The sequence below is a fragment of the Octopus bimaculoides genome, chromosome 1, assembly GCF_001194135.2.
Source record: "Octopus bimaculoides isolate UCB-OBI-ISO-001 chromosome 1, ASM119413v2, whole genome shotgun sequence".
NCBI classification, from domain to species: Eukaryota; Metazoa; Mollusca; class Cephalopoda; order Octopoda; family Octopodidae; genus Octopus; species Octopus bimaculoides.
In genome coordinates, this window is record NC_068981.1 from 88456991 (window position 1) to 88464186 (window position 7196).

Below are 7196 nucleotides of genomic sequence, written 5' to 3' on the forward strand. Positions count from 1 at the left end.
TATATATATATATATATATATACATGACGGGCTTCTTTCAGTTTCCGTCTACCAAATCCACTCACAAGGCTTTGTTACAACCGAATAACCTTATTTGTAACCACTTTCAAGTAGGGATGGATTTTGCTATTACCAGATGCTCTGAAAGTTGTGTGTTTCTCTAAATAGTAATGTTTGATCACAGTTGTCTTGGAACTCTCATCACGATTTGGTCAACAGTCCTAACCTTACAACCATTGTGCCTCATTTCTATGATTTAATTAAAACTAGTTCATGTGATAAACATTACACTGAATTTAAAGTTTTAAAACTTTATTATAAACAAATTTCACTTATATTAAACTATACAAAATACATTATACATGAGAAATAATTGTTAGCGACTGAAGCAGTACTAATACCAAGGGATAGTATTTGTCCCCACTTGAGGGTGGATGTTGTGTTGGAACACGGAGTACTTGTTATTTACTATGAGAGAAACTCTCATATTGGATTTTGACATTAGCCACGACTGATCTCACTCAGCTTGACAAGTCTTCTCAGAGCTTTGGCAATATACTGTGTTTGAGAAGACATGTCAAACCAATTGAGATTGCAGTCATGGCTAATGCTGGTGTTTCATAACTGGCACCTGCGCGAGCGACATCTAAAAAGCATCCACTACAATCATGGAGTGGATGGCGTTAGGAAGGGCATCCACCTGTAGAAACCTTACCAAATCAGATTGGAACCTGGTGCAGCTCCTTGGCTTACCAGTTTTCAGTCAAACCATCCAACCTATGCCAACATGGAAAATGGACGTTAAATGATGATGATGGAACATTGAGTGGGTTGGTATTTTACAGAAAATATAGTAAACTTCAGACGCAAGATAGCTGTAAAAATAACCTTGAAAAATTGGGCAAATACCCCTAGAAGATGGAAGAAAGTTGCCACCAGGTGGCTACAGAGAATCAAACTAGCTGCCTGCTAGTGATTTTTTTCTGTCTTCTAGTGTGTATTTACCCAATTTTTTTAGGCTGGTTTCACAGCTATCCTTTGTTTGAAATTTACTTTATTTTCTGTAAAAACTTTATACAGTTCTGTATTTAAGAGATGAGGAATTATATACATTATTTACATTTGATGGATATTTGTCCTCATCTTTGTTGTTAACACAATGTTTCGGCTGACATACCCTCCAGCCTTCATCAGGCGTCTTGGGGAAATTTCGAACCTGGGTTCTTATTCCTGAGGTATTTTTCGATTATTCAGGTCACTGCTTGGAATCTAACTCAGAATCTTGGGTTTAGTAGCTCACACTCTTAACCAATACGCCATATGCCCATGGGCAATTATGGAGTGAATTTTTAGGGTTTATAAATCTAATATTTTCCTCTTTCCTTAATACTGTTTCCCATATGTTACTCATATCTGCACTCAGTCTGCTTAGGAGGTTGTTGTGTCCTAGCATATGTGCTGCTGCTTTAACAACAAACAAGATGACAAATATCTATCAAATGTAAATAAAATAAACTTTATATTTGTATGATACTTTACTAGATATATAGCAACCTTTGATTTGCTGTTTCACTTTAGATATTGGTCTCTCTAAAAGCATTGAATACACTAAGCAGTATCTTGGTTTCTTACAATTTAATACAGAAGTTTAATTAATTACTTGTTAATTGTGCATGTCCTCTGTAAAATTTTCATTGAGATGTTTTATGTAGACAGGTGAACTGGATCATTAAGAAACACACTACTAGGTCAATAATTGCATATAAGAGTTGTTGGCCTTCCTTCTGGCTGGCAAGTTGACTCTCTGCCCAGAATATTAAAGATTATTAGAATTGTATGAACTTAGGTTGTTTTTTTTTTTTTTTGACCATCAACATTTTAAAATAAGATTGTTGAACACTTAGATACCCTTGATTTTAATTCCTAGTTCACTTTTTAACCACATGGTTTTAGGTTTAGTCCCATTGAGTGACACCTTGGACAAGTGTTTTCTATTATAGCCCTGGTCTGATCAAAGCTGTGTGAGTGGATTTGGTTGATGGAAACTGGAAGAAGCTGATTGTGTGTGTGTATATATATCTATGTGTGTGTATTTTTGTTTAATTTATTATCATCATTTAATGTCTGTGTCCATGCTAACATGGATTGGATGGTTTGATCAGGGCAGGTAAACTGAGAAGCTACATCAGACTCCAGTCTGATGTGGTATTGTTTCTATGGCTGGATGCCCTTCCTAATGCCAACCACTCTGAGAATGTAATCGGTGCTTTTACATGCAACCAGCACAAATGCCAGTTGTGTGACACCAGCATCTGCCATGACTATGATTTCACTTGGTTTGATGGGTCTTCTCAAGCACAGTATATTGCCAAAGGTCTTGGTCATTTGTCATTGCCTCCATGAGGCCCAATGCTTGAAAGGTGCTTTTTATATGCTACCGGCACAGGTGCCAGTTACGTGACACTGGCATTGACCACATTGCCTCCATGAGGTCCAATGCTCAACAGGTTTAATTTATTAATTTATATATTTCTATAACAAACTATTTAGCATAACATGAAATATATATAGATATAGGCGTGGCTGTGGTAAGAATCTTGCTTCCCAACCACATGGTTCTGGGGTCCCACTGCGTGGCACCTTGTGCAAGTGTCTTCTACTATAGCCTCAGATCAACCAAAGCCTTGTGAGTAGATTTGATAGATGGAAACTGAAAGAAACCTGTTGTATGTGTGTGTGTGTATATATATATATATATATATATATAACGTGAGTGTATCTGTATTTGCCCCACCACCATCACTGCTTGACAACCAATGTTGGTGTTTATGTCTCCCTAACCTAGCAGTTTGGCATAAGAGATCAATAAAATAAGTACTAGGCAAAAAACAAAAAGTGCTGGGGTTGATTTGTTTGAATAAAACCCTTCATGGCAGTGCTCCAGCATGGCTGCAGTTAATTGACTGAAACAAAAGAAAAGAAAAGAATATATATATATAGGTGATGAAAGTCACAGAGGGGGTCATAGCCCAACTAATGGGGGGAGAGAGTTAGTTTAGATGAGATGCAGTTTGGGTTTGTGCCAGGGAGAAAGCACCACTGATGCCATATTTTTGGTAAGACAGCTGCAGGAGAAATACCTAGCCAAAGATAAACCTCTGTACTTGGCTTTTGTTGACATGGCGAAAGCCTTTGACAGGGTCCCTCGATCCCTTACCTGGTGGTCAATGTGGAAACTAGGGATAGATGAGTAGTTGGTGAGAGCTGTACAAGCCATGTACAGGGATGCTGTCATTAAGGTGAGGGTTGGCAATGAGTATAGAGAAGAATTCAGGGTACAAGTAGGGGTTCACTAAGGATCAGTCCTCAGTCCCCTCTTGTTCATCATAATCCTCCAGGCAATAACAGAGGAATTCAAGACAGGCTGCCCCCAGGAGCTCTTCTATGCTGATGACCTTGTTCTTATTGCTGAATCACTACCAGAACTAGAGAAGTTTTAGGTGTGGAAGCAAGGTGAAGAATCAAAGGCCCTTAGAGTTAACGTAGCAAAAACCAAAGTCTTAGTAAGTAGGATGGCGGACAAATCATAAATGCCTTCAGGTAGATGGCCCTGTTCAATCTGCAGAAAAAGTGTAGGTACAAACTCCATAAGATGTACCTGGTGTAAGCTACGGACACATAAGAGGTGCAGCAATATCAAAGGAAGGTTAATAGGGAAGATAGTTTTTGTGTGTGGAAGGTGCACATGTACAATAAACACCAGAAATGTACATCACATGCCAGGGGAAAAAACTAGAAGTAGTTGATAGCTTTCGTTATCTAGGTGATCAAGTCAGTAGTGGGGGTAGATACTCTGAGAGCATAACTGCTAGAATGAGAATAGGCTGGGTAAAGTTCAGGGAGCTCCTACCTCTGCTGGTAACAAAGGGCCTCTCGCTCAGAGTGAAAGGCAGACTGTATGATGCCTGTGTGTGAACAGCCATACTACATAGCAGTGAAACATGGGCTGTGATTACTGAGGACATGTGTAGGCTTGTAAGAAATGAAGCTAGTATGCTCTGCTGGATGTGTAATATCAGTGTGCATGCACGACAGAGTGTAAGCATCCTGAGAGAAAAGCTGGACGTAAGGAACATCAGATGTGGTAAGAGAGATGACTGTGCTGGTATGGTCATGTGATGTGTATGGATGAGGACAGTTGTGTGAAGATGTCACACTCTAATGGTGGAGGGAACCTGTGGAAGAGTTAGACCCAAGAAGACAGGAATTGAGGTGGTGAAGCATTATCTTCGAATGTTGGGGTTCACAGAGGCAATGACAAGTAACTGAGACCTTTGGAGATATGCCATGCTTGAGAAGACCTGTCAAACCAATTGAGATCGTAGTCATGACTGATGCTAGTGTCACGTAACTGCCCCAGTATTAAAAGCACCCTTCAATCTTTGGGTGATATGCTGTGCTTGTGGAGACCTGTCAAACCGTGAAATTGTAGTTGTGGCTGATGCCTGTGCTGTCTGACTGGCACCTGTGCTAGTGGCACATAAAAAGGAACCATTCATGTGATGGGCCTCATGGAGGCAGTGATGTCATGCCAAGTGAGATCATAGTCATGGCCAATGCCAGAGTCACATAACTGGCCTGTTAAAGGCACCCTTCAATCATTGGGCGATATGTTGTGCTTGTAAAGACCTGTCAAACCAAGTGAAAACGTAGTCGTGGCCAATGCCAGTGCCATCTGGCTGGCATCTGTGCCTGTGGCATGTAAAAAGCACTATTTGAGCATTGGGCCTCATGGAGGTAGTGACAGGTAACCAAAACCCTTGGCGATATACTGTACTTGTATTGAGCTGTCAAGCCAAGTGAGACCATCATGGCTGGTGCTGGTGCATGTAAAACACACCCACTACACTCTCAGAGTGGTTGGCATTAGGAAGGGCATCCAGCCATAGAAACCTTGCCAAATCAGATTGGAACCTGGTGCAGCACCCCCGCCCCCAGCTTACTAGTTTTCAGTCAAACTGTCCAACCCATGCCAGCATGAAAAGCAGACATTGAACAGTGATGATAATGATGAGGATGATGATATATGTGTGTGTATATGTATAAATGTATTCATGTCTGTGTTGTATGTGTATATGTATTTGTGTCTCTTTGTAAATGAGATAGTTGTAAATGAGTGTCACCATTATACAAACAAGTGGTGTCATTTGTTTCCAGTCTTTTGTGAAAACATTTCCTGGGATATATTACCTTGCTTGGAAACAAGTAATGATGGTGATGTTGTAGAGTGTTTTCAGTGTTGCTTATTGCTATTTCTGCAATGGTTTCACAATCTCTGGTTTGAGCTGGCCACCTTTCTCTATTATGAAAAGACATTTATGTCTACCTGTCCCTCCATTTTAAAATCTTAAGCTGTTTACCCATTTTTTTCTTTTAGAACGTTGACTGCATCATATTGCTGAACTTAATAGAAATAGCAGCCAGATCTCACTCAAATCATTTTACAGGAAATACATTAAATAATGTAGTTTTAAATATCTAGCCCCCTCTCAAGAAAAATGGGATGGCCACAACTGGATTGTCTTTAATCATAAGTCTCCTCTATTGAGGTCAGCCGGGGCTAGATAACACCTTCGTTAGTTTGGGTGGCCTTCCAAGGTCTATGGATACTAGTTCTCCAACAATGACTAACTAATAAAAATAAAATATGTAAGTACCTCTTGTGGAAATCAGTTGAAATGTATTCATGATCTTTGTCACTGCTTTAATCTTCCATCTTTCAATGCTTGCATGATTTGGATGGAGCTGACATGCAACATATTGACTATCATTTGTATTTTGTGATCCTGTCTTCAAAACCCACTGTTCAGAGGTCTGAGCACACCATTGTTTCCCTTAATTTTCTTCTTTTAAGGTTCATGGTTACTGGCCCCCTTACATGTTGCAAGGTTCACAGACAACAGGTGGACCTGTACAATTCATCATCATCATCATCATTGTTTAACGTCTGCTTTCCATGCTAGCATGGGTTGGACGATTTGACTGAGGACTGGTGAACCAGATGGCTACACCAGGCTCCAATCTGATCTGGCAGAGTTTCTACAGCTGGATGCCCTTCCTAACGCCAACCACTCTGAGAGTGTAGTGGGTGCTTTTATGTGCCACCGGCATGAAGGCCAGTCAGGCGGTACTGGCAACGGCCATGTGTATTTTATGGTGTATTTTATGTGCCACCTGCACAGGAGCCAGTCCAGCGGCACTGGCAATGACCTCGCTCGAATGTCTTTTCACATGCCAGGAAGGCGACGCTGGTAACAATCAGGCTCAAATGGTGCTATTTATGTGCCACTGGCATGGAAGCCAGACAGCTGTCCTGGCAATGATCACACTCGGACAGTGCTCAAATGATATTCAAGAGAGAAAAAATGTCCATTTAGAAGACCTCTACATCAATGAGATGATGTCAAGTGATTTAGGATAAGATGGAAAAGTATGATGCAATCAAGAAAGAATTGGAAGCACATTGTGACCAGTGGTGTATAATGACATCCAACAGCCTGATCAATACAGGTGATTATCAAGCTGATGTTTGACACATAAAAGATGTTGATGTAAAATTAAAATGGAAGATTTTAATTCAAAAACTAAAATTAGTGTTTGGGATCACAGAATCAGGAATGACTTCTTATCAAAATGCAAAAAATTAAAACAAAACCCTAACAAGAAGGGCTTTTGTAATGTAGATAAACTTCACAATTTTTTATTTCATATTTCATTGGTTGAATCATTGCTACTGAAAGCTGATAGCAAACATTGACATAATTCAGAAATTTCGATTTCTGAATTTTGAATTTGTGTTTTGCCAAGAAAATATAGCTTTATTGATTCAGTTAAAAGAGGAAAAAGAAGGGCAAAAAATCAGTTTGTGATATCTTAGATACACATCATCATCATCATCATTTAATATCTGCTTTCCATACTTACATGGGTTGGATGGACAGTTTGACAGGAGCTGGCTAGGCATAAAACTGCACTAGGTTTCACTGTCTGTTTTACATGCTTTTGTTAATTTTACTTCCATTTTTCTCTGCTGGCATTGATTAGATGGGTATTTATATGAGGTATCATTTTTTAAAGTCATACACTTCCTATTAATTATTTTTCCCTGTTTTACAAGTGAAGGAGTTTTTAATCCA